Source organism: Cetorhinus maximus, chromosome 7, assembly GCF_964194155.1.
Source record: "Cetorhinus maximus chromosome 7, sCetMax3.hap1.1, whole genome shotgun sequence".
In the NCBI taxonomy this organism is placed as follows: domain Eukaryota; kingdom Metazoa; phylum Chordata; class Chondrichthyes; order Lamniformes; family Cetorhinidae; genus Cetorhinus; species Cetorhinus maximus.
In genome coordinates, this window is record NC_135885.1 from 106,785,360 (window position 1) to 106,804,597 (window position 19,238).

Sequence of the window (19,238 nt, forward strand, 5' to 3'; positions counted from 1 at the left end):
ACAGCGGAGAAGAGATCAAGTGAGAATAGATCATGGACAAGCAAACGTAGGATAAGAGATTGTTGGAGAAGAGGTTATAGGAGGAGGAGATTATGTGGGGAAGAGGTTGCAGAAAGGAGATTGTGGGGAATAAATCATAATGGGGAAGGGATCGTATTGAGCAAAAGTTTGAATGGAAGAATTCATGGGGTAAGTGTTCACAGGTACAGAGTTTGTTGGGAAAGATTTTGCATGGAAAAAATCATTGGGCAGGACATCACTGGGAAGAGATTGCAGGGAAAGAAATCATGGGGAAGAGATTGCAGGGAAAGAGATCATGGGGAAGAGATTGGAGGGAAAGAGATCATGGGGAAGAGATTACAGGAAGAGAGAGCACAGAGAAGAAATTGCAGGGAAGAGATGGAAGAGAAAGAGATCATGGGGAAGGGATTGCAGTGGAAGAGATCAAAGGGGACCGATCATGAGGTAGAGATCATGGGAAGGAGATCACAAGGAAAGGATTGCAATGGAAGAGATCACAGGGAAGACATTGCAGGGGAAAAGATCACAGGGAAGAGATTGCTGGAAAAGAGATCATGGCAAAGAGATTGCAGGGAAAGAGATCCTAGGGAAGAGATTTCAGGGAAGGAGATCATGGGGAAGAGATCATAGGAACGAGATTGCTAAAAAAGAGATCACAGGCAAGTGATCATGGGGAAGATATTGCAGGGTATGAGGTAACAAAGAAGAGATTGCAGGAAAGTAATCATGAGGAGATTGCAGGAAAAGAGATCATGGGGATTAGATCATGGGCAAGATATCACAGGGAATTGACTGCAGGGGAAGAGGTCAGAGGGAAGAGATTGCAGGGAAAGAAATCATGGGTAAGAGTTTGCTGGAGAAGAGATCATGTGGATGAGATCATGGGGAAGAGATCACAGGTAAGAGATTTCAGGGGGAAAAATCAAAGAGAAGTGATCATGGGGAAGGAATTTCAGGAGAAGAGATTGCCGGGCAAGAGATCATGGGGAAGAGATCACTGGGAAGAGATAACAGGGAAGAGATATCAGGAAAAGAGATCAAGGAGAAGACATTGCAGGGGAAGAGACCATGGGGTGAGATCATGTTGAAGAGGTCACGGGGAAGGGATCACTGGGAAGAGATCATGGGCAAGAGATCATGGGGAAGCGATAATGGGGAACAGATCATGTGGTAGAGATGGCAGGGGAAGAGGTCACATGGAAGAGCTCACAGGGAAGAGATCATGGAGATGAGGTCCCAGGCAAGAGATTGCGGGGGAAAAGTTCACAGGAAAGAAATCAAGGGGCAGAGATGGCAGGGGAAGAGATCATATGGAAGAGATCATGGGAAAGCGATTGCAGGGGAAGAGGTCACAGGGAAGAGTTTTCAAGAAAAGAGATCAAGGGGAAGAGATTGCATGTGAAGATATCATGGCGATGAGATCATGGGGAAGAGATCATGGGGACAATATGATTGGGAAGAGATCATGCACAAGAGATCATGGGGAAAAGATCATGTGGAACAGATCACAGAGATTGCAGGGATGATGATCATGGGGGTGAGATTGCAGGGAAAGAGATCATGAGGACAAGGTTGCAAGGAAAGAGATAATGGGAAAGAGATTTCAGAGAAAGAGGTCACAGGGAAGTGATTGCAGGGGAGGAGATTGTAGCAAAAGAGATCAAAGGGAAGGGATCGCAGGGGGAGTGATCATAGGGAAGAGATCATGGTGAAGAAATGTTGGGGAAGAGATCCCAGGGTGAGGCAGCATGTTGAAGAGATTACAAGGGAGATATTGCAGGGAAAGAGATCATGGGGAAGGGATTATTGGGAAGAGATCAGAGGGTGAAGATTGCAGTGAACGAGTTAATGGGGAAAGATTGCAGGGAAAGAGACCAGGTAGAAGAGATTACGGGGAAATAGATCATGAGGAAAAGATTGCAGGGAACGAGTTTGCCGAAAAAGAGATCAAGGGGAAGAGATTGCAGTAAAATAGATCACAGGGGAAAGAGATCAAAAGGAAGAGGTCATGTGGAAGAGATCATAGGCAGGAGATCACAGGAAAATAGATCACAGGGAAGAGATTTCAGGGAAAGAGATCATGGGGAAGTGATCACATGGAAATGAATACAGGGGAAGAGATCACAGGGAAACAGATCATGGAGAAGAGATCACTGGCAAGAGATTGGAGGGTAGAAATCCTGGGGAAAGATCAAGGGGTTGAGATGGAAGGAAAAGAGATCAAGGAGAAGAGATTGCAGGTGAAGAGATCATGGGGATGTGATCATGGGCAAGAGATCATGGGGAAGAGATCATGGGAATGAGATTGCTGGGGAAGAGATCACAGGAAAGAGATTGCAGGGAAAGAAATCATGGGGAAGAGATTGCAGGAAAAGTGATCACATGGAAGAGATTGCAGGAAAATAGATCATGCGGACGAGATTGCAGGGAAAGTGATCACAGGGAACAGATTGCGGAGGAAGGAGATCAAATGGAAGAGATTGCAGGGAAAGAGATTGCTGGAAAAGGGATCACAGGGAAGAGATCATGGGAAAGAGCTTGGAGGGGAAGAGACCACGGGGAAGAGATTGCAGGGGAAGCAATCACGGTAAGGAGATTGCAGGAAAAGAGATCATGGGGAAGAGAGTGAAGGGGAAGATATCACAGGTAAGATATTGCAGAGACAGATATCACAGGGAAGAGAATGCTGGGAAAGAGATCACATAGAAGAAATTGCAGGAGAGGAGATCATGGGGATGAGATTCAGGAAGGAGATCATGGGGAGGAGATTATTTAGAAGAGATCACAGGGAAGAGATCATGGGGAAGAGATCATGGAGCAGAGATTGCAGGGGAAGAGATCATAGGGAAGAGATCATGGGAAAGAGATTTCAGGGGGAGTGATCACAGGGAAAAGATTGCAGGAAAAGAGATCATGGGAAAGAGATCGGGAGAAGATATCATGGGGAAGAGGTCATAGGCAAGAGATCACAGGGAAGAGATCATAGAGAAGAGATCCTGGAGAAGAGAAAGCAGGGGAAGAGATGTCAGGGAAGAGGTCACGTTGAAGTGATTGTAGGAAAAGAGATCATGGGGAAGCGCTCACGGGGTAGAGGTCATGGGGAACAGTTCACGGGGAAGAGGTCATGGGGAACAGTTCATGGGGCAGAGATCATGGGGAAGAGGTCATGGGAAAGAGACCATAGAGAAGAGATCACAGGGATGAGATTGCAGGGGAAGAGATCTTGTTAAGGAGATGGTAGGCAAAGGGATCATGGATAAGAAAATGCAGGGAAATATATCATGGGGAAGAGAATGCAGAGAAAGAGATCACATGGAAGTGATTGGAAGGAAAGAGATCATTGGGGAGAGATTACAGGAAGAGAGATCACATGGAAGCAATTGCAGGGAAAGAGATCATGGGGACAAGATACCAGGGAAAAAGATCTTAGGGAGGAGATTGCAAGGAAAGAGATCACATGGAGAGATCACAGGGAAGAGATTGAAGCAAAAAGATCAAGGGGAAGGGATCACAGTGGATGAGATCATGGGAAGAGATCATGGGGAAGAGATCACAGATACGGGATTGCGCTGGAAGAGATCACAAGGAGGGGATTGCAAGGACGGAGATCACGGGGGTGAGTTTGCAGGGAAAGAGGTCACAGGGAAGAGATTGGCAGGAAATAGATCATGGGGGAGAGAATACAGGAAGAGAGATCAAATGGAAGAAATTGCAGGTACAGAGATCATGGGGACAAGATTTCCAGGAAAGAGAGCATGGGGAGCAGATTGCAGGGAAAGAGATCACAGGGAAGAGATTGCAGGGAAAGTGATCATGGGGAAGGCATTTCAGGAAAAGAGATCAAGGGGAAGAGATCATGGAGAAGAGATCATGGGGAAGCGATTATGGGTAACAGATCATGGGGTAGAGATGGCAGGGGAAGAGATCATTGGGAAGAGATCCCAGGGATGTGATTGCATAGGAAGAGATCACAGGGAAGAGATTTCAGGGAAAGAGGTTGCCGGAAAAGTGATCACTGGGAAGAGATCACATGGATGAGATGACAGGGAAGAGATTGCAGGGATGGAGATCACTGTGGTGAGAATTCAGGAAAGCATTCATGGGAAGGAGATTGCAGTGAGAGAGAAAACAGTGAAGTAATTGGAGGGAAAGAGATCAGGGGGAAGAGATTACAAAAGGAGATTACACATAGAAGAAATTGCAGGGAAGGAGATCATGGGGACAAGATTGCAGGGAGAGAGTACACAGGGCAGGGATTGCAGTGAAAGAGATCATGGGGATGAGACCATGGGAAAGATATCACGGGAAAGAGATTGCAGGGGAAGAGTTCACAGGAAATAGGTCATGGGGAAGAGATCATGAGCAAGAGATCATAGGGAAGAGATCACGGGGAAGAGATTGCAGGGGAAGAGATCATGTTAGGGAGATGGTAGGCAAAGGGATCATGGATAAGAAAACACAGGGAAATATATCATGGGGAAGAGAATGTAGGGAAAGAGATCACATGAAAGTGATGGGAAGGAAAGAGATCATGGGGGAGAGATCACATGGAAGAAATTGCAGGGAAACAGATCATGGGGACAAGATAGCAGGGAAAGACATCTTGAGAAGGAGATTGCAGAAAAAAGAGATCACAGGGAAGAGATTGGAGGGAAAGTGATCATGGGGAAGAGATTATAGGAAAAGAGATCACGGAGATATCACAGGGAAGAGATTGAAGCAAAAAGATCAAGGGGAAGGGATTACATTGGAAGAGATCATGGAGAAGAGATCATAAAGAAAAGATCATGGGGAAGAGATCACAGGTATGAGATTGCATGGGAAGAGATCACAGGGAAGAGATTGCAGGGACAGATATCACAGAGGTGAGATTGCAAGGAAAGAGGTCACAGGGAGGAGATTGGAGGGAAATAAATCATGGGGAGAGATTACAGCAAGAGAGATTAAATGGAAGAAATTGCAGGTAAAGATATCATGGGGACAAGATTGCCAGGAAAGAGATCATGGGGACGAGATTACAGGGAAAGTGAACATGGGAAAGTCATTGCAGGAAAAGAGATCACAGGGAGAGATCATGGTGATGAGATTGCAGGAAAAGAGATCAAGGGGAAGGGATCGCAGGGGAAGAGGTCATTGGGAAGAGATCTCGGGGAAGAGATTGCAGGGATGGAGATCACTGCGGTATAAATTCAGAGAAAGCGATCATGGGGAGAAGGTTGCTGGGACAGAGATCACAGGGAAGTAATTGGAGGCAAAGAGATGAGGGAGAAGAGATTACAGAAAGAGAGATCACATAGAAAAATTTGCAGGGAAAGCAATCATCAGGACAAGATTGCAGGGAAAGACAACACAGGGGAGAGATTGCAGTGAATGATCAAGGGCAAGAGATCATGGAGAAGAGATCTGGGGGAAGAGATTACAGAGGAAGAGATGACAGGAAAGAGATTGCAGGGAAAGAGATCATGGGGAAGTGATCATGGGGAAGCGATCATTGGCAAGAGATCACAGGGAAGAGATTTCAGGGAAAGAGGTTGCTGCAAAAGTGATCATAGGGGAAAGATCATATGGAAGAGATGACAGGGAAGAGATCACAGAGAAGAGATTGCATGGATGGAGATCACTGTGGTGAGAATTCAGGAAAGTGATCATCGGGAGGAGATTGCAGGGACAGAGATAGCAGGGAAGGGATTGGAGGGAAAGAGATCATGGCTAAGAGATTACAGAAAGAGAGATCACACAAAATAAATAGCAGGGAAAGAGATCATGGTGATGAGATTGTAGGGAAAGAGATCATGGGGAGGAGATTGCAGGAAAAGAGATCACAGGGAAGGGATTGTGGGGGAAAGAGGTCAAAGGGAAGATATTGCAGGGAATTATATTGCTGGCAAAGAGATCACAGGGAAGAGATCACTGGGAAGAGCTTGCAGGGAAAGATCTTAAGGAAGAGATAGCAAGAAAAGAGATCATGGGGAAGAGAGTGCAGGAAAAGAGATCAAGGAGAAGAGGTTTCAGGGGAAGAGCTCATGTGGAGGGGATCATGATGAAGAGATCCTGGGCAGGATATCACAGGGAAGGGATCATGGAGAAGAGAGCCTGGGTAACAGATTGCAGGGGAAGAGATCACAGGGAAGAGATTGCAGGGAAAGAGAAATCTGGGGAAGAGCTCATGGGAAAGAGATCATTGGGAAGAGATTATGCGGCACAGTTCATAGGGTTGAGATGGTAGGGGAAGAGATCACACAGAAGAGATCACAGGGAGGAGATCATGGAGATCAGATCTCAGGGAAGAGATTGCAAGGGAAGAGATCACAGGGAAACAATTGCATTGGAAACAGATCATGGGAAGAGATCACGGGGAAGTGATTGGATGGTAGAAATCCTAGGGAAGAGATCATGGGAAAGATATGGCAGGGCAAGAGATCTCAGGGAAGAGATTACAGGTAAAGAGATCATTGGGGTGACATCAGGAGCAAGAGTTCACGGGGAAGAGATCATGGGGAGGAGATAATGGGAAAGTGATGACGAGGAAGAGAACATGGGCAAGAGATCATGGGCAAAAGATCTTGGGGAAGAGATTCCAGGGGAAGTGGTGACAGGGAAGAGATTGTAGGGGAAGAGATCATGGAGAGGAGATTGCAGGGAAAGAGATCATGGAGAAGAGATCCTTGGGAAGGGATTACAGGGGAAGAGAATGACAGGAAAGAGATTGCAGGGAAAGAGATCATGGGAAAGAGGTCATGGGGAAGAGCTCATGGGGAACATAAGAACATAAGAACTAGGAGCAGGAGTCGGCAATTCAGCCCTTCGAACCTGCCCCGCCATTCATTACGATCATGGCTGATCTCATTTCGGCCTCAACTCCAATTTCCCACCCTCTCCCCATAACCTTTCAATCCATTACTAATTAAAATTCTGTCTATCTCCTTCTTAAACTTATTCAGCCTCCCGGCATCCACTGCACTCTGAGGTAGTGAATTCCACAGATTCACGACCCTTTGAGAAAAGTAATTCCTCCTCATCTCTGATTTAAACCTACCACCCCTTAGCATAAAGCTATGGCCTCTCGTTCTAGAATGCCCCAGAAGAGGAAACATCTGCTCCACATCTACTTTGTCTATCCCCTTTAGCATCTTATATATCTCAATTAGATCTCCTCTCATCCTTCTAGACTCTAGTGAGTATAGGCCTAAACTGCTCAATCTCTCCTCATAAGACAAGCCCCGCATATCTGGAATCAATTTAGTGAACCTCCTCTGAACTGCCTACAGTGCAACTCCATCCTTCCTCAAGTAAGGGGGCCAAAACTGTGCACAGTACTCCAGGTGCTGTTTCACCAATGCCTTGTACAGTTGCAACAACACTTCCCTATTTTTATACTCTATTCTTTTAGCAATAAATGCCAAAATTCCATTTGCCTTCCTTATCACCTGCTCTACCTGCATACTAGCTTTCAGCGATTCATGCAGAAGGACACTCAGATCCCTCTGCACTGAAGCATTCTGAAATTTCTCTCCATTTAAGCAATAGGTCGCCTTTTTATTCTTCGACCAAAATGGATAACCTCACACTTATCCATGTTAAACTCCATCTGCCAAATTTTGGCCCATTCACCTAACCTGTCCATATCCATTTGTAAATTTCTTATTCCTTCATTGCAACTTACTTTCCCACCTATTTTGGTGTCATCTGCAAATTTAGCTATCGTACCTTCTATCCCTGAATCCAAGTCACTAATATAGATTGTAAATAGTTGGGGTCAAAGGACTGAACCCTGTGGAACCCCACTAGTTATAGCTTACCATCCAGAAAAAGACACATTTATCCTGACTCCCTGCTTTCTGTTGGTTAGCCAATCCTCTATCCAAGCTAGTATATTACCCCTAACTCCATGTGATCTTATCTTGTGTATTAATATTTTGTACGGCACCTTATCAAAGGCCTTCTGAAAGCCCAGATATACTACATCTACAGGATCCCCATTATCCACTTTGCTTGTCACATCTTCAAGGAACTCTAGCAAATTAGTCAAACATGATTTACTCTTCATAAAACCATGCTGACTCTGATGGATTGCATTTTGACTTTCCAAATGCCCCATTACTACTTCCTTAATAATGGATTCCAACAATTTCCCAATGGAAGAGATAATGGGGAAGAGATCATGGGGAAGAGATGGCAGGGGAAGAGATCACATGCAAGAGTTTGTAGGGAAAGAGATCATGGGGAAGAGATCAGTGTGAACTGATCACATGGAAATGATTGCAGGAGAAGAGATCACAGGGAAACAATTGCAAGGTAACAGATCAGGGTGAAGAGATTACGGGGAAGAGATTGGGGGATAGAGATCCTGTGGAAGAGACCATGAGAAAGAGATTGCATGGCAAGGTATCTCAGGAAACAGATTGCAGGAAAAGAGACCAAGGGGAAGATATTGCAGGTGAGGAGATCATGGGGGTCACATCATGGGCAAGAGTTCATGGGGAAGAGATCACGGGTAAAAGATAGTGGGGAAGAGATAATGGGGATGTGATTCCAGGGAAGAGATCATGGGGAAGAGATCACTGGGAAGATATCTTATGGAAGAGATCATGGGCAAGAGATCATGGGCAAGAGATCACTGGGAAGAAATCTTGCAGAAGAGCCCATGGGCAAGAGATCACAGGGAAGAGATCACAGGGAAGAGATCACGGGGAAGAGATCATGGGGAAGAGATCATGGGGAAGAGATCATGGGGAAGAGATCATGGGGAAGAGATCATGGGGAAGAGATTCCAGGGAAGAGATCACAGTGAAGAGATTGCAGGGGAAGAGAGCATGGGGAAGAGATTGCTGGGCAGTGATCACAGTAAGGAGATTGCAAGTAAAGAGATCATGTGGAAGAGATTTCCGGAGAAGGGATCATGGAGAAGAGATTGCGGGGGAAAGAGATCAAAGGGAAGAGGTGAGAGGGAAGAGATACAGAGGAAGATATCACTGAGATGAGGATGACGGGAAAGAGATCACATGGAAAAGATTGCAGGGACAGAGAACACTGTGGTATGAATTCAGAGAAAGCGATCATGGGGAGAAGGTTGCTGGGACCGGGATCACAGGGAAGTAATTGGAGGGAAAGAGATCAGGGGAAGAGATTACAGAAGGAGAGATTGCACAGAAGAAATTGCAGGGAAAGAGATCATGGGGACAGGATTGCAGAGAAAGAGAACACAGGGCAGAGATTGCAGTGAAGGTGATCATTGGGATGAGATTGCATGGAAAGTGATCATAGTAAGGAGATTGCAGACAAAGGGATCATGGGGAAGAGATTGCAAGGGAAGTGATCAGAGAAAGTGCGGAGAAAGAGATCATAAGCAATCGAACGCAAGAAAGACATCACATGGAAGAGGTTGCAGGGGCAGAGAAGACAGGGGAGAGATTGCAGGGAAAGGGATCACGAGGAAGAGATTGCAGGGAAATATATCACGTTGAAACATAGAAACCAGGAGCAGGAGTAGGCCATTCGGCCCTTCGAGCCTGCTCCGTCATTCATTATGATCATGGATGATCAATAGCCTGCTCCTGCTTGCTTCCCATTTTGATCCTTTGATCCCTTTCGCCCCAAGAGCTATATCTAACTCCTTCTTGAAAACATACAATGTTTTGGTCTCAACTACTTTCTGTGGTAATGAATTCCACAGGCTCACCGCTCTCTGAGTGAAGAAATTTCTCCTCATTTCAGTCTTAAGTGGTCTACCCCATATCCTCAGACTGTGACCCCTGGTTCTGGACTCTCCCACCATCAGGAACATTCTTCCTGCATCTACCCTGTCTAGTCCTGTTAGAATTTTATAGGTTTCTATCAAATCCCCCCTCATTCTTCTGAACTCCAGCAAATATAATCCTAATTGACTCAATCTCTCCTCATATGTCAGTCCCACCAGCCCAGAAATCAGTCGGGTAAACCTTCGCTGTACCCCCTCTATAGCAAGAACATCCTTCCTCAGATAAGGAGACCAAAACTGCACACAATATTCCAGGTGTGGTCTCACCAAGGCCCTGTATAATTGCAGCAAGACATCTCTGTTCCTGTACTCGAATCCTCTGGCTATGAAGGCCAACATACCATTTGCCTTCTTTACTGCCTGTTGCACCTGCATGCTTACCTTCAGCGACTGGTGTACAAGGACACCCAGGTCTCGTTGCACATTCCCCTCTCTCAATTTATAGCCATTCAGATAACAATCTGCCTTTCTGTTTTTGCTACCAAAATGGATAACCTCACATTTATCCACATTATACTGCATCTGCCATGCATTTGCCCACTCACTCAGCTTGTCCAAATCATACTGAAGCATCTCTGCATCCTCCTCACAGCTCAAATTCCCACCCAGCTTTGTGTCATCTACAAATTTGGAGATATTACATTTAGTTCCCCCATTTAAATCACAGGGAAGAGATTGGAGGGAAAGAGACAATGGGGAAGACATAGAAACTACAGAGAGCAGGAGTGGGCCATTCAGCCCTTCAAGCCTGCTCCGCCATTCAATATGACCATGGCTGATCCTCTGTCTCAACATCATATTCCCGCTTTCTCTCCATACCCATTGATGCCCTTAATATCCAAAAATGTATCAATTCCCTTCTTGAATGTACTCAGTGACCCAGCCACCAGTGTCTTCTATGGTAAAGAATTCCACTGGCTGACCACCCTCTGAGTGAAGGAATGTTTCCTTATCTCAGTCCTAAAGGGCCTGCCCTGTATCCTGAGACTGTGGCCCCTGGTTCTAGACTCCCCAACCAGGGGAAATATCCTCCCTGCATCCAGTCTGTCTAGCCCTGTTAGAATTTTATACATTTCAATCAGATCCCCTCTCATTCTTCTAAACTCTAGTGCATACAGGCCCAGTCGAACCAATCTCTCCTCATTCAACACTCCTGCCATCTCCAGTATCAGCCTAGTGAACCTATATTGCAGGGAAAGAGGTAATGGAGAAGAGATCAAAGGGAGGAGATCACATGGGAATGATTGCAGTGGAAGAGATCACAGGGAAACGATTGCAGGGAAAAAGATCATAGGGAAGAGATCACAAGGAAGAGATTGGAGGGTAGAGATCCTGGGGAAGAGATTGGAGGGTAGAGGTCCTGAGGAAGAGATTGGAGGGTAGAGGTCCTGGGGAAGAGATCATGGGTAAAGATTGCAGGGAAAGAGAACACAGGGAAGAGATAACAAGAAAAGAGATCAAACAGAAGATGCCGGTGGAGAGATCATGGCAGTGAGATCATGGGGAAGAGGTTGCAGGTAAAGGCAACATGGGGAAGACATTGCAGGAAAAATGATCACATGGAGGAGATTGCAGGAAAAGAGGTCATGGGGATGAGATTGCAGGGAAAGAGATCACAGGGAAGAGATTGTGGGGGAAAGGGACCAAAGGGAAGAGATTGCAGGGAAAGAGATTCCTGAAAACAATTGCAGGGAAACAGATCATGGGGAACAGAACACAGGGAAGAGATTGCAGGAAAAGAGATCAAGGGGAAGAGATTGCAGGTGAAGAAATCATGGCGATGAGATCATGGGGAAGAGATCACGGGGAAGAGGTTGGAGGGTAGAGATCCTGGAGAAAAAATCAAGGGGTAGAGATGGCAGGGAAAGAGATCACAGAGAAGAGATTGCAGGAAAAGCAATCAAGGGGAAGAGATTGCAGACGAGAGATCACAGGAAAGGAATTGCAGGGAAAGAGATCATGGGGTGGAGGTTACTAGGAAAGAGATCACAGGAAAGAGATTGCAGGAAAGGAGATCACAGGGAAGAGATTGTGGGGGAAAGAGACCAAAGGGAAGAGATTTCAGGGAAAGATATTTCTGGAAAATAGATCACAGAGAAGAGATCACAAGAAAGAGCTTGCAGGAGAAGAGATCACAGGGAAGAGATTGCAGGGAAACAGATCATGGAGAAGAGATCATGGGGAAGAGATTGGAGGGAAAGAGTTCACCTGGAAGAGATTGCAGTAAAAGAGATCAAGGTGAAGAGATTGCAGGTGAACAGGTCATTGTGATGAGATCATGGTCAAGAGATCATGGGGAAGAGATTGCAAGGGAAGCGATCACAGTAAGGGGATTGCAGGCAAACCAGTCATGGGGAAGAGATTGAAGAGGAAGAGATCACAGGGAAGATATTGCAGAGAAAGGGATTGTGGGAAAGAGAATGCTGGGAAAGTTATCATGGGGAAGAGAATGCAGGTAATGCGATCACATGGAAGAAATTGCAGGAATGAAGCTCACGAGGGGCAAGATTGCAGGGAAAAGGATCATGGGGAGGAGATCATGGACAAGAGATCATGGACAAGAGATCATGGACAAGAGATCACATGGAAGAGATCACAGGGAAGAGATCACAGGGAAGAAATCACAGGGAAGAGATCACAGGGAAGAGATCACAGGGAAGAGATCACAGGGAAGAGATCACAGGGAAGAGATCACAGGGAAGAGATGTCAGGGAAGAGATTGCAGGGAAAGAGATCATGGGGAGGAGATCATGGGGAGGAGATCATGGGGAAGAGATCACAGGGAAGAAATTATGGGGAAGGGATTCTGGGGTAGAGATGGCAGGGGAAGAGATTGCACAGAAGAGATTGCAGGAAAAGAGATCATGGGGAAGGGATCATGGTCAAGAGATCACTGGGAAATGATTGTAGGGGAAGAGATCACAGGGAAACAATTGCAGGGAAACAGATCATGGGGAAGAGATCATGGGGAGGAGGTTGGAGGGTAGAGGTCATGGAGAATAGATCATGGGGTAGAGATGGCAAGGAAAGGGATCACAGTGAAGAGATTGCAAGAAAAGAGATCAAGGGGAAAAGATTGAAGGTGAAGAGATCATGGGAAAGAGGTCATGGGGAAGAGATTAAGGGGAAGAGATTGCAGGGAAAGAGATAACAGGGAAGAGATCACAGAGATGAGATTGCAGGGGAAGTGATCACTGTAAGGAGATTACAGGGAAAGATGTTATGGGGAAGAGATTGCAGGGGAAGAGATCACAGGGAAGAGATTGCTGGGAAAGAGACCATGGGGAAGCAAATGCAGGGAAAGAGATCAGAGGGAATAGATGGAATAGATAGCAGGGGAAGAGATCAGAGGGAGGAGATTGCAGGGAAAGACATCATGGGGAAGAGATCATGGGGTGAGATCACACAGAAGAGATTCTGGAGAAGAGATTGCAGGGGAAGAGATCGTGAGGAAGAGATCATGGGGAAAAGATCACAGGGAACCGATTATTGGCAAGAGATTATGGGGTAGAGATGACAGGGGAAGACATCATATGAAACAGATCACGGGGGGCGAGATTGCTGGGAAAGGGATCATGAGGAGAAGATTATTTAGAAGAGCTCACGGGGAAGAGATCACGGGGAAGAGATCACGGGGAAGAGATCACGGGGAAGAGATCACGGGGAAGAGACCATGGGCAAGAGATCATGGGCAAGAGATCACAGGGAAATGATCCTGAAGAAGAGATCCAGGGGAAGGGATTGCAGGGGAAGAAATCATGGGGAAGTGATCACAGGGAAAAGATTGGATGGGAATAGATCACAGGGAAGGGGTCACTGGGAAGAGATTGCAGGGAAAGAGAGCATGGGGAAGAGATCATTGGGAAAGGATTGCACAGGAAGAGGTCACTGGGAAGAGCTCACAGGGAAGAGATTAGAGGGGAGCGATCATGGGGAAGAGATCATGGGGAAGAGATCGTGGAGAAGAGGTTGCAGAGGAAGGGATCACGGTGAAGAGATCATGGGGAAGAGATCATGGAGAAGAGATCATGGAGAAGAGATCATGGGGAACAGACCACGTGGAAGAGATCATGGGGAAGAGATCATGGGGAAGAGATCTCAGGGAAGAGATTGGAGGGAAAGAGGTCATGGCGAAGAGATAACTGGAGGAGATTGCAAGGGAAGAGATCATGGGGAAGAGAGCACAGGGAAATGGTTGCAGGGGGAGAGACTACAGTGAAGAGATTGCAGGGAAAGATATCATGGGGAAGAGATTGGAAAGTACCAAATATAACCCCTCTATTCAAGAAGGGAGGAACGCAGAAAACAGGAAACAATAGGCCAGTTAGCTTGACGTCTGTCATGGGGGATTATTAAAATTGATCATTAAGGAGGTTATAGCTTGACACTTAGAAGAGCTCAAGCAATCGGGAAGAGTCAGCAATGTTTTGAGAAGGGAAAATCATGTTTAACCAATGTATTGGAGTTTTTTGAAGGAGTAACGTGCACAGTGGATAAACGGGAGCCTGTAGATGTACTGTACTTGGATTTCCAGAAGGCATTTGATAAGGTGCCACATCAAAGATTATTACAGAAAATAAAAACGCATGGTGTAGGGGGTAACATATTAGCATAGATAGAAGATTGGCTGGCTGGCAACAAGCAGAGAGTATGCAAAAATGGGCCTTTTTCTGATTGGCAGCATGTGACAAGTGGAGTCCCACAGGAGTCTGTACTGTGGCCTCAACCTTTTACGATTTACATCAATGCTCAATTTACATCAGACATGGTAGCTAAATTTGAAGATGACACAAAGATAGGTAGGAAAGTATATTGTGAAGAGGACATGAGGATGTTGCAGATGGATATAGATAGGTTAAGTGAGTGGGCAAAGATCTGGTAAATGGAGTTTAATGTAGGAAAATGTGAAGTTATGCACTTTGGTAGGAAGAATAAAAAAGCAGAGTATTACTTAAATGGAGAACAGCTGCATAATTCTGAGGTGTAGAGGGATCTAGGTGCTCTGGTACATGAGACACAAGAAGTATGCAGGTACAGCAAGTAATTAAGAAGGCTAATGGAATGCTATCCTTTATTATAACAGGGATTGCATATAAAAGTAAGGATGTTATGTTTCAGTTATACAGGGCATTGTTGAGACCGCACCTTGAATACTGTGTACAGCTTTGGTCTCCTTATTTAAGGAAGAATGTAAATGCATTGGAAGTGGTTCAACGGAGATTTACTAGATTGATACCTGGAATGAGTGGGTTGTCTTATGAGGAAAGATTGGACAGACTGGGCTTGTTACCAGTGGAGTTTAGAAGAGTGAGGGGTGATCATGTTGAAGTATACAAGATCCTGAACGGCTTTTACAAGGTGGATGTCAAAAGGATGTTTCCTCTTGTGGGTGAGTCCAGGACTGGGGGGAAGAGAATACGGGAAAGGGAGCATGGGGAAAACATCATGGGGAAGAGATCATTGGGAAGAGTTCATGGGGAAGATATTGCAGGGGAAGAGATTGCAGGGAAAGAGATCACGGGGAAGAGATCACGGGGAAGAGATCACGGGGAAGAGATCACGGGGAAGAGATCACGGGGAAGAGATCACGGGGAAGAGACTACAGGGAAAGAGACTACAGGGAAAGAGACTACAGGGAAAGAGACTACAGGGAAAGAGATCTTGGGGAAGACATCATGGGAAATAGATCATGGGGAAGAGATCATGGGGAAGAGATCATGGGGAAGAGATCATGGGGAAGAGATCATGGGGAAGAGAGTGTGGTCAAGAGATCACAGGGAAGAGATTGCAGGGAAATAGATCACAGAGAAGAGATCACAGGGAAGAGATCACAGGGAAGAAATTACAGGAAAAGTGATCACAGGGCAGAGATTACAGGGGAGAAGATCACAGGGAAGACATCATGGGGAAGATATTGCAAGGCAAGCAATAACAGGGAAGAGATCACAGGGAAGAGACTACAGGGAAAGAGATCATGTGGAGGAGATCACATGGAAAAGATTGCAGGTGAAGAGATCACAAGGAAGAGATTTCAAGGGGAAAGATCAGAGGGATAAAATCATGGGGAAGAGAACATAAGGAAGAGATTGAAGAGGAAGAGATCACAGGGAAGAGATCACGTGGAAGTAATTGCAGGGGAAGATACCATGGGAAAGATATCACAGGGAAGAGATTGCAAGGAAAGCAATCACAGGGAAGATATTACAGGGGTAGAGATAATGGGGAAGAGATCACAGGGAAAATATTACAGTGGAAGAGATCACAGGCAGGAGATTGCAGGGAAAGAGATCTTGGGGAAGAGATCACAGGGAAGAGATCATGGGGAAGAGATTGCAGGGAAAGAGATCACAGGGAAGTGATTGCAGGGGAAGAGATCACAACTAAGATATTACAGGGAAATAGATCATTGGGAAGAGATTGCAGGGGAAGATATCACAGGGAAGATATTACAGGGGTAGAAACCACGGGGAAGAGATCACAGGGAAAAGTTTGCAGGGGAAGAGATCACAGGGAAGAGATTACAGGGAGAAAGATCACAGGGAAGATATCACGGGGAAGAGATTGCAGTGAAAGAGATCATGGGGCAGTGATTGTGGGGGATGAGGTCATGAAGGAGAGTTCATGGGGAAGAGATTGCAGGGGAAGTAGTTGCAGGGGAAGAGATCATGGGGAAAAGACTGTGGGGCAACCTGTGAGTGTCCTCGAGGAAGATGTCACAGGGAAATGATGGAGCATTAAGGTCACAGGGGAAGAAATATTAGGGAAGCGATCCACATAAAAGATCATAGGAACCAAGGTCACATAGGGAACAGATCAGGGTGGAGCAACCTTTGGGGAAGAAATGACAGGGGAAATGATAACAGGAATAAATTGTGGGGAAGGAATTGCAAAGGAAGAGCTTGTGGGGAAGAGGTTGTTGGGGAAGAAATTGTGAGGAAGAGAGGGAGAAATCATGGAAAACGGATTGCAGGGAAGAAATCATTAGAGGAGGTTCCAGGAGGAGGAGATTGTGAGGAAGAGATCACAGGGAAGAGATCATGGGGCAGGATTTTGTTGAGGAGAGATCTTGGAAAGAGATTGTAGAGTGCAGATCATGGGGTAGAGATCGTGTGTCAAGAAATCACAGTGGAAGAGATCACAGTAGATGAGATCATGGAGAAGAAATCAGGAGCAAAGAGATCTTGCGGCAAGACGTTACAATGTAAGTGATCACAGAGAAAGAGATTACATGGGGAGAAATCACAGGGAATTGCTCTTAGGGGAAAGAGTTTACAGGGAGGTATTTTTCGGTGGGAAGCAAGTTCATGGGGGGCATGAATTCTTGAGGGAAGAGATTGCAGGGTTCAGAGCAGCTTTGAATTGAGGGGAGAGAAGCAGTTTCCTTAAGAGGCTGGGTTTCGAGGAGGGAAACACTTCTGCTTCTCCTCGCCCAGTGCTGGCAAGGCATTTATTTACCTGCTGCGTTCAGCCATTCTTCACCTCCCTTCAGCTGTTGAGTTTTAGCAGCCGAGTAAAACTAACCTGCAAACATAAATTCAAACATCAATTAACATTTGAGGCATACAGCCCCCTTAGCAAACTTAAATAACTGGCTTACCATTTGAGAACATCAGTCATCCACTCCAAGATCATAGAAACTGGAAGTAGACGCTTTCAAAGTTGGTTGGAGCCAGGTTTCAGATTTTTGAAATCTTAATCTACAGGGCACCTTCCTTGATCAGTGCCCATCACTGGATTCAATCACTACCCTGTCCAACACTTGCCCACTGTGGATGCAGTCTCAATCAGATAATTTACAGCGTTCCCTGTAATTCAATATGGTCTATTTGATACCACCTGAATCCCCAAGAGCTTTACCAACAAGAAGGACAAGAGCCAAATCCCAAGGAAAAATTGTGTACCTGAAGTCCTGGTTAGCTCAGTTGGCTGGACAGCTGGTGAAAGATGCTGACAGTGGGGGTTCAATTCCTGTACTGGCTGAGGTCACCCATGAAGGCCCTGCCTTCTGAACCTTGCCCTTGCCTGAGGTGTGGTGGCCCTCAGGTTAAATTTACCATCATCAGTTGTCTTTCTCCAATGAGAGAGTAGCCTATGGTCCTCTGGGATTAGTGACTTTCATTTTCACATGCTCCCATCATGCGAAGCTTCATTAAAGCAAAAATGTGTTTCTACATACTGAACCTGTCAGTATATTGTTGTCATCTGAATAGTTTCAGAAAAAAATTAGTAAAATAAAATAGCAACAAACGTAAATATGAGTTTCAGAATATTTTCCAATTTTTCATTTAGATTTGAGTGTGTGGACGAGCTAACTGAATAAATGGTTGGAGAATTCTGTACGTAATTGTGTGATTCAGTTTTCCCACTTACAGATACTGGCAACTGCTGGTGGATAGAGTTCTAGTCACCCTTTCCAAATTAGATTGATGTTATCTGTTAGTTGGGTTCCTCAGATCTCTATTTTTAATCTGGGTCTATTTGTAAAAATGGTGTGCTGCAATTTCTTGAGGGAATTAAATCAGGAAAGAAATATGTACCTGCAAATATATCTCATAGTCAAAACAATTGCTTCATTTCATATATGATTAACTCCCTCTGGAAAATCAGTATAATGTGGAATTATTCAAATTACAAAGATATGCTTGGATTTGTAAAATTTTTAAATCAAATTAAACAAATAAAAACACAGGCATGCCAACAGTAGCAAAATCAAAATTGTGAAGCAAAACGAGCAGCAGGTTCCTGAATCTTCAGTCAGTCAGGATTACATCAATTGTTCCACTTAACTCTCAATAAATGGGTATAATTTTGGTCCACTTCCAGCAGAAAATTAGGTTTATAAAACAAATAAAAAGTGCATTGTGGGTGTTAATCCATATAAAATGAGAGCGAGATTTTAATATAGATAGACAGATTTTATTCTACACAGTGTCAGGGAAATGGTAACAAAGCATTTTAATTTAACCTGGCCAAATAGCAAGGAAAAACAGAGAAGTACCTCTTTATTGTGAGGATTCACTGTTTAAGATGGGAAACAAAACATACTCTTATTTTCTATTAAAATAAACAATGACATGTTTATTCTAAGGGTTATGGTGCAGCGATCTCAGTATAAAAATAAATTGGAGGTCAGTGTGAGCCAAGAACGTATGAGGGCTCAGTAGGACCATGGAGGCAGCCATTAGGAAAATACTTAATTGCCATCAAAGGAAAAGTTAAAGATCATAGGGTCAGTAATTCTGCTGGGGTTCTATTGGTCTCCACCTGAAACTCTGACAGGAAACTGGCAGAGTGAACTGGAAATTACATTACTATCTGAAACAGTTATTTCCTGTTAGCTCTGATGGTCTCATGCTGAATAACAGAGGAAAAACAGTCAAACCTTGCAGAATTTTGGGACCCATCAATTCATCCATTAAGTTATTCATGCAAAAACTGAAATACCCAAACAATTCACTGA

General features: G+C 45.0%; 1 long non-coding RNA gene across 1 annotated transcript in view; it reads right to left on the bottom strand.

The window, feature by feature from the left end:
• LOC144682970 (uncharacterized) overlaps positions 1-17,915 on the bottom strand; it is a 34,179-nt gene extending 16,264 nt beyond the window's left edge. The window contains exons 1-2 of the long non-coding RNA XR_013577143.1: positions 17,833-17,915; positions 17,234-17,299 (exon numbers count right to left, since the gene is read on the bottom strand). This is a non-coding gene — a long non-coding RNA (uncharacterized LOC144682970). The remainder of the gene's footprint in view (positions 1-17,233; positions 17,300-17,832) is intronic.
• Between the last annotated feature and the right edge of the window lie 1,323 nt (positions 17,916-19,238).